The 16,249-nt window shown below is 37.9% G+C and overlaps 2 long non-coding RNA genes across 5 annotated transcripts in view; one reads left to right on the forward strand and one right to left on the reverse strand.

The window, feature by feature from the left end:
• The window catches only part of LOC103887054, a 55,341-nt gene extending 41,118 nt beyond the window's left edge, over positions 1-14,223 (reverse strand). For all 4 annotated transcript variants that reach the window (XR_004185911.1, XR_004185912.1, XR_004185909.1 and 1 more), the window contains exon 1: positions 10,866-14,223. This is a non-coding gene — a long non-coding RNA (uncharacterized LOC103887054). The remainder of the gene's footprint in view (positions 1-10,865) is intronic.
• On the forward strand, positions 1,400-1,899 carry LOC108587344. The gene is made up of 3 exons (XR_001905809.3): positions 1,400-1,487; positions 1,632-1,709; positions 1,809-1,899. It is a non-coding gene; the product is annotated as an uncharacterized LOC108587344 (long non-coding RNA).
• Positions 14,224-16,249: the final 2,026 nt, after the last annotated feature.

Raw genomic sequence — 16,249 nt, forward strand, 5'->3', positions numbered from 1 at the left:
AATACAGACAAACTGCTCAGGAAGCAGGAGATGGGCATGAGTTGGCCGACTGGAAGACAGAGAGCCTGGAGATGTCTTCACGAAGCAATGACACTTGGGCTTTGCCTTAAAATATGCTGTTCTGATGCAACGTTATTTTCAGAATTGTAAAATTTACATTATAAACTGTAATAAATTTCCCCCAAACACTTCTCACTCTGTAGCACAAATTTGCATCAATGGCATCCTATAACTGAGCTACACAAATAATAAGAAAAATAAGACAGGAATAACAAGCATTGTTGCAAGCATTTTACATATGCTGGTTAATTAATTCAGCTCCTGTGACATTTCTGTGCTATAGGTACTGTCTTTACCTTATAAAAGTGAAAATAAAGCACAGAGAAGTTAAATAAATTACCTAAGGTCACACTGCAAGGTCAAACACTGTAGTATGTACTTTAGACTCATTGTTTCATTTTGTTCTAACAACAGCCTTTGCTCTGAGCTATGTATAATTATTTCGGGGTGGAGGATTGAGGGGATTAAGGATCTGAAGCTTAGAAAGGTTTAGTCTTCTCTCAGAAAGATCTTTCAGATAGAGGACAAAGTATGGCCGTTGGCCCAGAGGCATGGAAATATATGCGTGGTGTATTTAGAGAAGGCAGATAGAAATACTGTACATACCAAGGGGCTTGAAATTCATTCTCTAGAAATGGGTGACTATTCATAAGAATAACATTACCTGAGGTTTTTTTGTTTGTTTGTTTGATGCTCTAGTGGCGACCTATATAAAATGCAGGGGGGAAGGCTGCTTGCTGCTTGATGGCTATCCAATGAGTTAGGGCCGTGGCTATGAACAAAGAGGCAGGCATTTAAAAGGTGGTAGAATCAAGACAATTTCTGATGACTGGTTGTTTTGGGGCAGGGTAATAAAGGCTAACTCCAAGGTTTCTCCCTTTGACTACTATGTTCAAATATCCCAGTGCCACCAATGAAGGTAGGAAATGCAGAAGAATTGATCAGTTTGATGGAAAAAAATAATTGATTTGTGGCATTCAGTATGAGGTGGTTTACTAAGGAGGAAATTTCCATTAGGAAACTGAATATCAAATCTAGAGTGATCCACTACTTTGATTTTTTCCCATGTGAGAACAATGCATGCCCTGGCATTTTGGGACATTCCTTGGTGGGATAATAATCTCACAGCTAGCTTATCTTCATAGGGCTTTCTTAGCTGCAGACACTGTTCTAACAATCATGTATGATGTATGACTCTTCACAACAGGCTTATGATGCAGGCACCCTATTATCCTGATTTCACAGATGTGGAAATTGCAACACAGAAGGTGCAGGTTACTTTTCCCATGTAGCACAGCCAGAGGTATGCCAAGGAGATGTTCTCCTCTCCCCAAGTAGTATTTCTCATCCATGATTTCAGGCTCCTGTGGCTGAGAGTCTCCCTCCAAAAGTTTTTCTAGCTATTCTCGAACCCGGGAAGAGGAAAGGTAGGTTAAAGATGTAGTGTGAGAGCGCCTGCTCGTTATGTAATCCCTATGCCTTTGGCCTTTATAAAACTCAGCATACTTGTTCTCAGCTTGAAGATTCCGTCAGACAGTGAATCTCCCTATTTCTCATTTTCTTTTCTGCAGCAGATAATGACCACATTCTTAAGGTGGTTGAGAGGATTCGATAAGTTTATACATCTAAGGTGCCTGTTCCTAGCACAGGTACGTGTTCCAGAAATGTTAACTAATATGATGACAATCAAGACAATAATAATGTCAGTGCTGATGACTACATATTTATCTCTACATTGTTTTCCTCAGTGGTTTAGAGAAGAAACACCAGGTCAAGCCCTGCCTTATAGACCTCAATCAGAGAACGAGAAAGATACTACTAGTGTCAAGATTTAGAATTTAGAGGTCTCTAACCTATGCAATTTGGGAAAGATCTGCAGATATTCTTGTGGTGGAAATGGAGACAAGAGAGAAAAGAACTTTTTGTCAGGGTCCAGACCATCAGAAAAGCTCATCATTCCTTAGTTAGCCTCTTAAGAGCACTAAAAAAGAAAAAGTGAGTGAGGTTGTATGAAACAAGGTGAAAGACACAGAAATAGTCAGATCCTCGGGGGCGGGGGCGTTGTTTAAGTAAAGACACCGGACTGGGTTTTTTAAGTAAACAAATTCTAGAAGATCAACCTAAATGCAGGACAAACCCTTGTTTGGACTTTTAAAACTGAGGACGGGAAATGCTTGAAACATAAAAGACCAACTTGGACCATCTGGTTCTGTAACAGTCCCCCATCAACACATCTTCACTTGATGAGACCAATATAATAAATGAGGATAGATGTGTTTCACTCCTGTCAACAGCCATGCAAGAGGAAAGATAAGAGAAGCTTTTGAAATTGTAGAGATCTTTTGGCTTAAACTATTCTAGAGGCAATTAGTTCCATATGGGAAGCAAATCCATGAGGATAGATTTAACTAGCAATTCTGTAGCTGCTTATCAAGAGGCAGTATATTTGGTAACACACACACAAAAGCCAGATTCTGTTACTGTGACACCTGCTTTCACCCAAGCAAGCCAGCAATGAATTAGCCTTTGGCCTCTGATAGTTTATGTGTCAACTCATTTTAAATAAATTAATTAATTATACCTGGAATTGATATTAATAATGATAAATTACCTTTTAAAAATAAGCTCAACTGAGGCAACACTACCTTCAAGAGACCCTAACCTGCTTAAAACACAACAGAAAAAGTCCAAGCAATTCCCCTTATGCCCTGGTAAAAGCTAAATGATCCAGAGTGGAAGCCTTTCAAAGTTTTCTGTTCTCTGATGGAACTGATGGTGGGTAAATTTGAAGACAAGAAATTACAAAACAGTGGGTAATCCAGATGATTCCTTCCTCTGCCCTCTCACAAGCTGTGCCTTATAAGCATGTTGTTTTTATCCATTCTTGTGCTTAAGAGAAGAAGAGCAAAATGTAGGGATAGGGAAAAGAGATAACAAAATAAAGAAGAAATGAAGGATGAAAAGATTAAAGAGAAATAGATGAAGTAAGGCCAAAAATGTAACAGAAAAAGAAGAAGAGAAAAAAATCAGTAACATCCTCTCCCTGCACCCCATTTCTTCCATTTTCTCAAACTTGTTTCCATTTTAATAACTGTACATTCACATGCATGGTGCAGAGAAGGGCACAGAAGCAGTGGGTGCAGGGGTTGGCCTTGACAGGTCACATGATTCTCAAAGCCAAAGAACTCAAGACCCAAGGGGTTTGTTAAATATCTGTAGGACAAACCCATGACTTTCAGAATTTGGGGAAAAAAAAATTCAACCCATTATTCAAATATTTTGTGCTAAGCAAAGTGCAGTGCAGTTTGTCAGGCAGTTCCCCCTTAATTTCCAAACCCATGTGTATTTCCAAGGGAATGTGATCCATATGTTTCTAATTCATTTACATTTAAATCATCATAATGCTGTTTTGCTGAGCTATTTGATGTCCAAGAAGCCTATGAGGCCTTTTACAAGCCCTTTTAAAGGCTTTCTCCTTTGAACCTGCAAGTCATGGTTTTCCTGTACAGAATGTGAATTAAAATAAAGAAAGGTTATAGTTTCTCTTCAAGCTAAATTCCTCTGTATTTAAATGGATAATAATAATGACAACCATTAAAATAATGTGATCTCAGAGGCAACCTTACATACAAATTTAGAAAAATCTATCAGTTGGGGGAAAAAAAAGTTCCAGATTTTCTAATGCAATAGCTATGAATAGTAATGGCTAGGTTTTACTCCATTTGCAGATTACATTTAAAATATTATTTGCTTTTTAAACCCCCTGATTTTTCTAAAGCCCAACTTAATTTCTTTCAGACTTTGAAGGTATTCTTGAACACTAATTATAGCTATCCTCTAATATTTTAAAGAAAATTTTGAATGCCTTTGTGCCAGAATTGCCTAGATCCTTGGTGAATTTATAAACCAATAGAATATTGATTTATTTTTTTAAAAGTAGCAATCACAATATAATCTACCATTTATTGAAAATGTTGATATGGGTTGGGCACTGTAGAGGGTGCCTTACATACATTGTCTAATTTAATATTGCAACAGCTCTGCACATTTTTAAGAATGTTTGAAACTTATCCTGAAGGCAAGGGCCAGGTGTTTTGTTTTCCTGGAAGATAACCTTGACAGCAATGCAGAGGACGGATTTGAAGCTACCTGAGATGGGGAAGCCGGGTCGGAGGCTGTTTCCCTAATAAAGTGATGAATAAAGGCAGAAGAATTAGCTATAAAGGGAAGGAGAATAAGTTATAGAGAACTTTATGTTTCGTATTTTCACAATAATTTCACGTTTGGCTTTTTAATCAAGAAGCCAAGCTTATTCTGTGATATTTGCTGAAAATTCTAATTTCTCATTTTCCAATGTAATGTCTATGCACCCACAGACACACATTAGGTCATCTATAATAAACACCAGTTTAATGATCATGTAAGTAGAAATGCTTCTTTCTGAATCACCATTTCAACACTAGAATAATTTTATACTGAGCTTTGCCTCTCTCCACTGATATTAAGAAAATGATCTAACGTAATGACTTCTCAAGACAAAAGGAGAGAAACCTCCCAGGTAGAAAGTGGTCAAAATTATTTACATAAAATAAAGTTACATTTCTCCATTGCCTTTAATAAAATATCATTACCAATGCCAGTGTTATATATACAGTCATGCACCACATAAAAATATTTTGGTCAACAATGAACCAAATAGATGACAGTGCTCCCATAAGATTATAATACCAGATCTTTGTTCTCTCTTTTCTGTGTGTAGATGTATAAATACTTAGCATTGTGTTACAGTTGCCTAGAGTATTCAGTACAGTAACATTCTTTACCAAGTTTATAGCCCAAGAGCCATAGGCTATACCATAGAGCCACAGACCATACCATATAGGTATGTAGTGGGCTGTACCATCTAGGTTTGTGTAAGTACACTTTACCATGTTTGCACAATGACCAAATTGCCTAATGATGCATTTTTCAGAACATACCCTTAGTGTTAAGTGATTCATGACTGTATTGTGATCAGAGTCATCTATTTGATAATCTAGAGGTCTGGAAATATCTTCCCATCCAGTCTCCCCTCACTTGCTAGTTTGAATTATTCTTAAAAGCCTTATTTTACTTTATCTTCAAAAGGTACTTAGGCCTCTTGTAACCTGGACTTTGGAATTTGGAGGGAGAAGAAGAATCTTTGAAGTTTTCATTAGTACCTTAACCTGTATTGACACTGTGACAAATTAGACAATAGCATTAATTAGATAACGTCTAATATCTCAATGCTTCCTTTTTTCTTCTTCTTCCCAAAGTTTCTTACTTGAGGCCATTGTATTTACTTCAATATTTGCGTTTGTTCACTTCCCATTAGCATCCCTGCTCTAACCCTCTTACATGGACTCTGCAGTAAATTTTTGATGAGCCTTTCAGCTTCCGTTCCTGTCCTGTCACAATCTTTCTTCACACAGCAGCTAGAACAACTGTTTAAAAATACAAATGATGTCACTGCCCTTTAACAGCATATCATTGTTTCTCATTATATGTACAATAAAAGAGAATCTTTGGGATCTGGCTCCAGCCGAGCCGCCAACCTTGCCTCATTGGCTTCTCTTCCTCCATTAATAAGCTCCAGCCACCTGGCTGTCCTGCCCTTGTTGGCCCCTTAAGCTTATACCTCCCTTCAAATGTCTCCTATGCAGAGGGATCTCCCTCACTCCTCCAGATAAAGTGTGGAGTTTGTTGACTCATGTGTGAGAGTGAAATCAATTAATGGTTATGACCAGAATGTGTTCAACACATACATAGACACACACACACATACGAAGAGAAAATAGAGAGTTTAATGACACTTTCACGTTAGTGAACTATCACTTTACTACTGGGTTGGAATGTAAATGCATGTTTTGTGGGTCACAATGAAATGAGTAATTGAAGTTGCAACCACCTAGAAGCTTGATCATAAATGTCATCACATGACCTTGTTTGTTTCCTTCATTGCATTTCTCACAATCTGAAATCTGACTTATTTATGTGTTATGTGGTTTATTAAGAATGTAAGCAATTTAAGAGCAGGACGCTGTTTTCTTATCCCTCTCATAACCAAGATCTAGTACAGTGTCTGACATGGTTCAGGTTCTAAAGAACCTTTCATTCAAAGACTATAAAACAAGGGTATCCAATCTTTTGGCTTCACTGGGCCACATTCAAAGAAGAATTTTATTGGGCCACACGTAAAATACACTAACAGTAACAATTGCTGATGAGCTAAAAAAAAATTGCCAAAAAAAAAAATCTCATAATGTTTTAAGAAAGTTTACTATTTTGTTTTGGGCTGTATTCAAAGCTGTCCTGGGTCGCATGCGGCCCATGGGCCGTGGGTTGGACAAGCTTGATCTAAAAGATGCTGTGATGGTTGATTTTAGGTGTTAATTTGACTAGGCCATAGTACTTAAGTATTTAGTTAAATGGCAGTCTAGATGTCTCTGTGAACGAATTTTAAAGACAATATTAACATTTAAATCAATAGATTAATAGAATTTGGTAAGGCAATTACTCTCCATAACGTGGGCGGGCCTCATTTAAATAGCCTTAAGGAAAAAACTAAGTTTCCCAAGGAAGAAAGAATTTCACGTCCAGCCTGCATTGGACTCTAGGCTGCAACATTAACTCTTCCGTGGGTCTCGAGCCTGCTGGTCTGTTCTGCAAGTTTCAGACTTGACAACCTCCCCAATCTCATTAGCTGGTTCCTTAAAATCTCTCTCTCTCCTTTCTATCTCTTTGCCTTCTCTCTTTCTCTCTCCATGTATACACACACACACATATATGCACACATACATATACGTAGGTACATGCACACATACTACTGCTTATGTTTCTCTGGAGACTGCTAACTAATACAGATTTGTTGACCACTTATGGCACCGCAAAGCTTATTACCACTTTTCTTTAGACATTTGTCCCTTTGCCCAGAGCTCCCCAGTTAGGGTAGGAGCTAACCCTAATTCCCTCTCTTTATTCCCCAAACTCTCAATCCCACCCTCTTTGCCTGTTCATTTCCTTCTCCTCACCATAACATTGCCACTTGGCCCCCAGGCCAGAAGTGACTTGCATATTTCCCTCCCTCATTCTCCAGGCTTTCCAAGTCACCCCAAGAAGAGCCTGTAACTCCAGGACTCCTTATCCAGGACTCCTGAGACATGCCGTTCTTTGTTTTTACTGCTTTCCTCCTGCAACACTTCTCATGGACAAAATGTTGCACATCATTGCATAGACATATTTAGATGGAAGTAAAACCAGAAGAATATAAGTTAACTACAAAACAATATCAGCAATGATATCAGCTAAAGTAGCGAGACAATGGGTGATTGTATTTTTCTGCCTTGTATCTTTCTTTAGTGTCAAACATTCTACACTGAAAATTTTCAGTAAAAAGAAGTTATAGCAATTATGGTTTTTAAAAGAGAATTTGAGACAATGAAAGTTAAATATAAAAAACACTTCATTAAAATGTCTTTTCTTCAATAAACTGGCATATTCATTAATACCATTCATGTTAGCACTTGATCTGATTGTGTTTCTGATGGTTTCATGTGTGATGGTGATGTTGCCAATCGGACATTGAGCCTCTTTTGAACAAGGAAAGTATTTCACACAATAATGTGCAAAGAGAGCTATGCAATACAACAGGCCTTGGTTAGAAACATGTGTCTGTCACTCACAGCTGCGTGCCTGGTCTCGTGTGACTTAATCTCACTGGTTCTAATTGCATAAAATGAGAACAATAAGACATTTGTGTGATGCACCTAGCAGTGCTTGCTTCATTGTATATGGTCAATAATTGTTAGTGTCTATCCTTCCAGTTACATGTTAATTTCCCCAGCACCTAACAACATGTTAAACATACAATAAAATAACATAAATACATATCAAATGAAATGGTGTGAAATTAAACTGACGTGTGAGGAGGGTGTTGGAGGAGGGATATTTCTTTCTCTACAGTTTTAAGCTGCACTGAAACGAGTTTCCAAATATCTATGTTCATGTTTTATTATTAGAGAAATTTCTCCTACATATGTGACATTTTTGCTAGTGTTTTAAAAACTGTATAAATAGCAGTCTTAACTAAAGTACTACTTGATTCTTACCATTTGATACATCTACTTTTTTTTTGGAAATGTATGTTATATCCTAAAAATGTCAGCTTTCCACATTTCTGTCAATTTAATTTTCTTTGCATAGAAATAAATAATGAGTAATTTACTAGTATCCTTTTTCTTTAAAACTTTAGTTTCAAAACTCACTAGAGCTAGTTTGATAAGGGTATTCAATTTAAATGCCAGAAAACAGATAGAATAGCACCCTTTTCTGAACAAAAATTATTATTTTTAATAAATGCATTAATGAAAATATTCCAGGCCGGGCCCGGTGGCTCAATCCTGTAATCCCAGCACTTTGGGAGGCCGAGGGGGTGGATCACGAGGTCAGGAGATCAAGACCATCCTGGCTAACATGGTGAAACCCCCATCTCTACTAAAAATACAAAAAACTAGCCGGGCGAGGTGGCGGGCGCCTGTAGTCCCAGCTACTCGGAGGCTGAGGCAGGAGAATGGTGTGAACCTGGGAGGTGGAGCTTGCAGTGAGTGGAGATCGCGCCACTGCACTCCAGCCTGGGCGACACAGCGAGACTCCGTCTCAAAAAAAAAAAAGAAAAAGAAAATATTCCAGTGTATCAACAAAAGGATCTTCTACTAGGCAAAGCTAAAATTGATAAGTTTCTACCCTATAAGTAAAATTATATTCCTGTTTATACAGTTGGCAAACTTATTATCAAAGGCAAGTTAAAGTTTGAAACTCGTTTGATCCCATTATAGAAGAAATTTCTGTATTTAGGGAAAGGCTTGGGAAACTCTTTCAAAACTAAGATTTTGTTGTTTTGTGATATAGCAATTCTAGGAAATTTTTAGTGTTCATTCTTAATTTTTTTAAAATATCTTCATTTTTGTTTGGTATTATACACCTATGACCTTGGTATTGAAAATTTAGGTTTTTACTATTCATGCTTTTTATTTTTATTAAAGCAAGAAGAGAAAAGAAAAAGAAAGTGAAAGAGAGAAAGGAAGGAAAGAAGGATGGGAGGAAGGAAGAAAGGGAGGGAGGGAGGAAGGAAGGAAGGAAGGAAAGAAGGAAGGAAGGAAAGAAGGAAGGAAGGAAGGAAGGACACAGATGTTTCTGAAATTTCACAGGGAAATTTCATTTAACTCTAGAGTTCTACAAATATATAATAGAATTATGCAGATATATAAAACATCTGCTTATATTACCACAGAGTTATATACCACATTTTGCATAATTTCCCCAAATGTCTTTAATAACTAAGGTTAAAGTGTTAAATTTTAAAGTATGTTCTAACTAAATTTTACTAGATATTCTAGTATAAGAAATCTGAAAAATAAGTCTGGAAGCTTATGGATATTACATATGTAAAGTCCCTGTTATTTATGCTGACTTTAAATACTTAATTAAGCATCCATATGTCAACCCGATCCTATGGAAGGTCAGAGTAAACAATGTGTTTCCGAAGTTAAGTGCTCAGACACACGAGGTTACTGATTCTTCCGGAGTCAGGGGGTATCATTTATTTAGCAAATGGCATCTGGTGTCCTTGGACCACTCAGACATGTCACTAGATATAAATTGGAGCAAATGAGTAAAAATAACCTGCAACTAGGTTCCAAATCCTAAAAAAAAATCAAAATTTATTTTGGAAGCTAATTTTCTAAAAAGGTTGCCAGTTTTCCCCGGATTAGTGAAATAGGTACATGATGTCAGAAATTTCAAATGAATTTATTTTTCTAGCTCCATGGGAGAAATAGACAACATACATTTTGGAGGGTGATCAAAAAATGTCTATTAATCATGTAACAGTGTAACCGTCTGGACATATTGGTCTATGGCATTTTACATAAGCTCCTGAGATTTAAGCCAGGTTTCCCTGGCAGGTGTCCAGACATGTGTCTAATGGCCTACCTGTACCTCTAAACAATGGTGTTCTACCTAGAAACTCTGCCTGATGGCTTGGCATAAGATAAATTGAAGTGACCTACTTTAAATAGAAGTTCTGCCTGTGTAGCAAGGTCCTTAAGAGGATCCTAGTTTACAAGTGTCTACAAAACTCTGAGCTATCTGAATAGTCCACCATGAGTTCTATTCCCAAAAGATTCTAATAGTCCTCAGAGAAAAATCAGTCAACAAGAATTTGGGGACTGATGGTCAGTTTCCTGGGAAACTGTGCTTAATAATTTTGAGTAGAGAAGGCAGATAAAAATGTTGATGGGACTCAGAACATGCTACTTCAAAATATGGCACCATGGCATTTGAGAAAACAGCAGAATCAGGAAGTTCTCTTTAATAACTAAGGTTAAAGTGTTAAATTTAACCCTCTTCCACCTCCACTCCTGAAGAAAGTCATAAAAGAATTCTCCGACCTTCCTATATCTGGAGGAAAGGAATGTCCTTATCTCTGATGACACAGACACACAGAAGAATCCAAGCAAACAGACCTTGTTAAGACTCCCTAGTTTATTACCATTAGATCATAACCCCTTTGTCCACTTCTTCATCAAACTTAAGTATAAACAAGTTTTCCTGCTTCTTTGGATCTTCATTTCTGAAGGATCCTGTGTCATGTAAACTTATATTAAATACATTTCTAGGTTATTTTCTTATTAACCTGTCCTTACTATAGGATCCTCAGCCATGAGTCTTGCAAAGATATTACTTTCCCCTACAGTTTCCACAACATTTTAGGACTGAGAGCTTACCTAAAGATGGAAGAAAATTAAGCTGTTGCTTGGGATCCATAGAGGGAGACAGTAAATTGTAAAAGTTCTCTTGTATAATAAAGAATATATCTTTGTCCCTAGTTCTTGGCAGAGTCTTAAAAACCCTTGGCATTTCCTGAGCCATGATGGTGTTTTTGTTATGCTAATGAGGTGATTCCTGGTGGCCCTGAGATAGCTTCAAGACGAAGGTTGGTCATCAGAAAGACCAAACACAGGATTAGAAAGTCAGAACTTTGGGCCAAGCTGACCCTCAGGGAAGAGACAGGAGCTAGGGATTGAGTTCAAGCAAGTGACCAACAATATACTCAGCATGTCTGTGTCATAAAGCCTCAAGACAAAGTCTGGATGTTGAGGCTCAGAGGAGCTTTGTGATGTGTGAACAGGGTGATGTACTGAGACTCCACGGAGAGAGCATGGAAGTTCCGCGGCTCATACCCTTCCAGACCTCATCCTGTGTGTTTCCTTTGTACTAAAACTGTAATCATAAGTATAGTGCTTTTGGTGGATCCTGTGAATTTGTTTTAGAGTGCTAGAATTATTGACCGTGAAGGGGTCATGGCAACCCCAAATTTACAACCAGTCAGAAGTGCAGGTGCTCCCCCAAGATGAATCTGAAGTGAGGGCAGTCCTGAGGAGGACTGAGCCTTTAAACTTCTGAAGTCTGATGCTAACACTGCGTAGTTACAGCCAGAGTTGTATTGGCGTACACCTAATTGTGGTGGAAGCAGAGCACTTCGAAGCTAGAGAATCAGCTCAAGTTCCTTGAGAGAGAATAGTAACACAAACTCAAAGAGCCAGGCTATTTCTCCTGTCTTGGTGAAATCAGAGGTAGAAGTGAAAGTCATCCCCAGGGACGTGGGAATACATTTAACCCTGGTGCTGGCCTTGAATGAAGGGCTCTTGTAAGTGAAGGCTGAATAAGTGCTTCTTAGCAAATGGAGAGGGGCAGAGCAGGAATTTAGGGGAAATACCAGGGCTGAAGCAGTGATAGGTATACATATACCAGCACAGATGATGTTTAAAAGTCACACAAAGGAGATGACCTTGAGTAAAATATCAGGAGACGGGGATAGGTTATAACATAAGAATTATAGGCAAAAAGGAGACATGTTTAGGTGCGGGTTATGCTGTTAATTAAGTGGTAAGCAGTTCTAATATCAGATGAGGGATGTTATAAGTAAAGGCCCCCAGTCTTGAGGATTCCAGAGCAAGAGTGTAGCCTAATGGAATAGTCATAGTACCAGATTCAATTCCCCAATGTTTCCACAAAATGAAGAACTTGTGAACACCAAGAGATGCAGGTAGTAGGGAACCAAGCAGGGATCGAGGAAAGGGATACAGAAAGATATTATCAGATAATCCCGCTAAAATGCCAAAGTCTCTGTTTCCCTTCAGCATTTGACTGTGGTGTCCAAGTTGGCTAACATTTGCTCTTGAGCATTTTATCTAAATAAAAACAACATCAACAACTACAGCAATGACACTAGTAATAATAATCAATATTTATCAAATATTTTCTATGTCTGAACACTCTACTAGGCATTTTACACGCATTTTCTCAGTTAATTCTCACAACAACATCATGCAATAACTACTCCATTGTCCCCATTTTACACAGGAGAAAACTGAGGCATAGAGAGAAATGCTTGAGAGCCTGAAAGGCTGGAGCAGTCTGGGGTTGAGAGAAGCACGAGGCGTCCTGCAGTTGGTATGATGCTCCTTGTGTTCAGCTGAGAAAGAGTTAGGGTCACGTCAAGTATTCACAGCAATGGGCCAAGATTAGCAGTGACACACGCAGCGGCTATTTCCTCTACAGTTTAAAAAACCAACATGGCTGATCAAATTGACCATGTAGTCAACAGAATTCGCTCATTACGAATTTGAAAAAAAAAAAAATCAAATGATTTCAAAAGGGAAAACTTCTTTGCATGCACGCAGTCTGGATATTTTCCGCAAAGGAAAACCAAACAAAAGACTGCATTTGTCCTTGACTCTTGGAGACTGAGAGCAACATCAAGAGGAAACTCAAGAGGAGCACAATCCTATTTAAGGGCTTTGACTAAGTCTTGGTACTTTCAGTTCTTCTGAAGATTCCCACACCTTGTGGACATATGAAAGGGCTTAGTATTTAGAAGATTTTATTACCAAATCATAAATATTTTATTTACCCAAACCAGCAAGGAAGGAAGAAACGACGGGGAATTTGGGCAGCTTTCTAGGGAAATTCGTGCCAAAGTCCCATTTGCATTGACTTTGCAAGGCACTCAAAAGCACTTTTGTTTCATTTCACATATTTCATTCTGTTGGAATATAGCCACCAGGTATGTGGCACAGATAAAGTCATCTGCCAATATCCGGGTTTAAATCTGGAAAACAAATATGTCAATGAACTTGATACAGGCAACATCTTTCATGCTAGCATCTGCTCTGCCATTTCCAAAGGTATGTAGCAATGGAATCGATATTGATACTGTTCTTTATAAAGATAAACATACTGACCCTCCATCATGGGGGTGTATGCTCTGGAAGTTTTTCTTGCAGATGAGAAAACCGGTCCCTGTTCATTCTATTGACTAAACCCCAGTGTGCCCATGGGAAAAGCTTGCCAGGATGAAATGTGTAGGCCCTTGCTGGAAGGCAGCAATGTAACTGGCTTATGTAGAGATAAAATTGGTAACTCTGTCCTCATGCTGATTGTCACTGATGCTGTAGAATCGGTCTCCACCATCCTCATGATTGAGGTTCCTGTTAGTCTTTGTTATTTTCAACCTGTCCTCCACACATCCTCCAGACCTGCTTTTTGAAATAAAAACGCTGTTTTTATTTTATTTCACTGTGCTTAAAAATCTTCAATGACTTCTCATTGCTGAGGTCAATGAAAGTATAATTTAGCTTATAACCAGATTATAATTTAGTTTATTGATATTTATTACTATTAGTGTAAAATTAGTTTCGAATACTGACAAATTAGGAGATTTTACTTCAGTATATATAGATATGTGTCTTTTCTTATTAACTTGAGATAGTCTGAAAATATGGGGCCCCTTTTCCTACCTACATTAGAGCTGCATAGCAACTGTCTTCTTTTAGGCCACGAGGTTTTCTCAAATTTGAGGTTGTCAGTTGCCACGTACTACGCTGCTTGTTCAATTGTTGAATGGTAGATAAATATTCATCTGCACATTTATCAAGTGGGGAAGCAGTGTTTTACTGGTGAACAGGCTCTCAAAAGAACAATAAACAAAACAAAACAAAACAAAACAAAAAAAGAAAGAAACTCTGATGTGTTGCATTTGCTGATTTCTATGGTGCAATTATTTTCACCATGCCAGGTTTGAAGCTACCAACATGAAATCACTGAACTCCAGATTGAGAAGAGATGCTAGCAGGCAGCTCTCATACTGGTTCCAGTGCAGCATTATAATAAAGACCAAGAAAGCTACATGTTTCAAAAGTAGAAAACCAAATCAAACCAAAGGAGAGCGCTTACATAATATTTTGCTCACATTATTTGCCTGGCCCACACAGACTCTTGAATGTGCAGTTCTTGCCAATGATTAAATAAAATTCAAACTGCTTAAAATGGCCTAGCAACTCTTTTTACAATCTCATCTCAAACTAAATTTCTAAACGATTTCCTTGTCACTACCCACATAGCATATAGCTTCTTGATGTTTCTAGTACATACCCATTGTTTTGACATATCTATGTCTTCATGTATGAAACCCTCTGTATCTGGAATACCATTGTCATCACCACATCTACCATACATTCTCTGTGAAACTTTCTTAAGTGATGCTTAAGAGTGAAATACTTTCTAATCTCTGCTTCTAGGTCACTATACATTTGGTGTTGCAAACTGTGAGCTCTCTGAGAGCAAAATCTATGTCTTATTTATTGGTGTATTCAAAAAGCCTAGCATACACAGCACATCCATGATCAATAAACACTGGTGGAAGGCAAGATATAACGAGCCCTTAAATGAAATATGTAAGTTTCATTATAAAATGCATAAAAACTCCCAATGCGGCTGGCTAGAGGCAGTGGCTCACACCTGTAATCCCAGCACTTTGGGGGGCCGAGGCAGGCAGATTACTTGAGGTCAGGAGTTCAAGACCAGCCTGGCCAACATGGTGAAACCCGGTCTTCACTAAAATACAAAAATTAGCCAGGCATGGTGGCAGGTGCCTGTAATCCCAGCTACTCTGGAAGCTAAGGCAGGGGAATCACATGAATCAGGGAGGCCGAGGCTGCAGTGAGCCGAGATTGTGCCATTGCACTGCAGCCTAGGTGACAGAATGAGACTCTGTCTCAAACAAACAAATGCAAAAACCTCTAATTCCTATCAAAATATCAAAAATATAACTCCACTGTTAGGGCTTTATTTTTAATATATTTTGTTCTGAAATTATACCAACTTTTAAATTTCTTAGTCATATTACACTAACATATTGCTAAATGGTAGTTAATATATTTATTTGATTTCTTTGTTTGTTTTTCATCAGAGCATGTGCTAAAGGAATAAGAGTATTTATCTTGTAACCTCCAACTGGCCAATTGTCATCACTGACAAGTAGCATATTCTCATAAATGCACATGTGGATGCTGACATGTTGTACACAGTTCTTGAGAAATACAAATTTGGCATAACCGTTCATAAGGCATTTGAGTTTATATAGAATCACTGATTCTAAAATACTGAGTGCAGATAGAATTTGGTTCCATAAACACAGCAGTCAAATCCAAATGATAAGGAATGAACTGAATGGATGGCTAGACTTGATATACTTAAGAGTAGTTCTTCCTGCCTTGGCTATCATATCGAAAAGCAGAAAGAGGCAGCCTAGGTAAAACCTATACCTTACTTACTCTGTATTATTTTTAACTAATGTGTTATCTAGCACAGAAGTTCTCAAAGTGTTTGATTTAAGAACCCCTTTACATGTTTAAAATTGTTGGGGATCTCAAAAGAGATTTTGTTTATGTAGGTTATAATTGTCAATGTTAACTATATTCAAAATTAAAACTGAGAAAAATTTTAATGGCAAGAATCCACAAGCACACATATCATTAGCCATCAGAAAGATGATACCATTAAGTTTCATGTAGCCTCTGGAAAACTTCATTGTTTACTTGTGGGAGAATGAGAGTGACAAAGGAGATTCTCACAGATACCCTGAAAGAATTGTGCAGACTCCCAGGGGTCCCTGGACCATACTTTGAGTACTGCTGGCATAGCATATTAGGTGCAAATAAACACATTTATTGAAATACTAATTAGTGATACCATAAGGTTATGGCCAATATATATCACCAGTGGTGCACCTACACAACGATGTGTAATGAGCAATGACCAGAGCTTG

Source organism: Papio anubis, chromosome 8 (assembly GCF_008728515.1).
Source record: "Papio anubis isolate 15944 chromosome 8, Panubis1.0, whole genome shotgun sequence".
Taxonomy (NCBI): domain Eukaryota; kingdom Metazoa; phylum Chordata; class Mammalia; order Primates; family Cercopithecidae; genus Papio; species Papio anubis.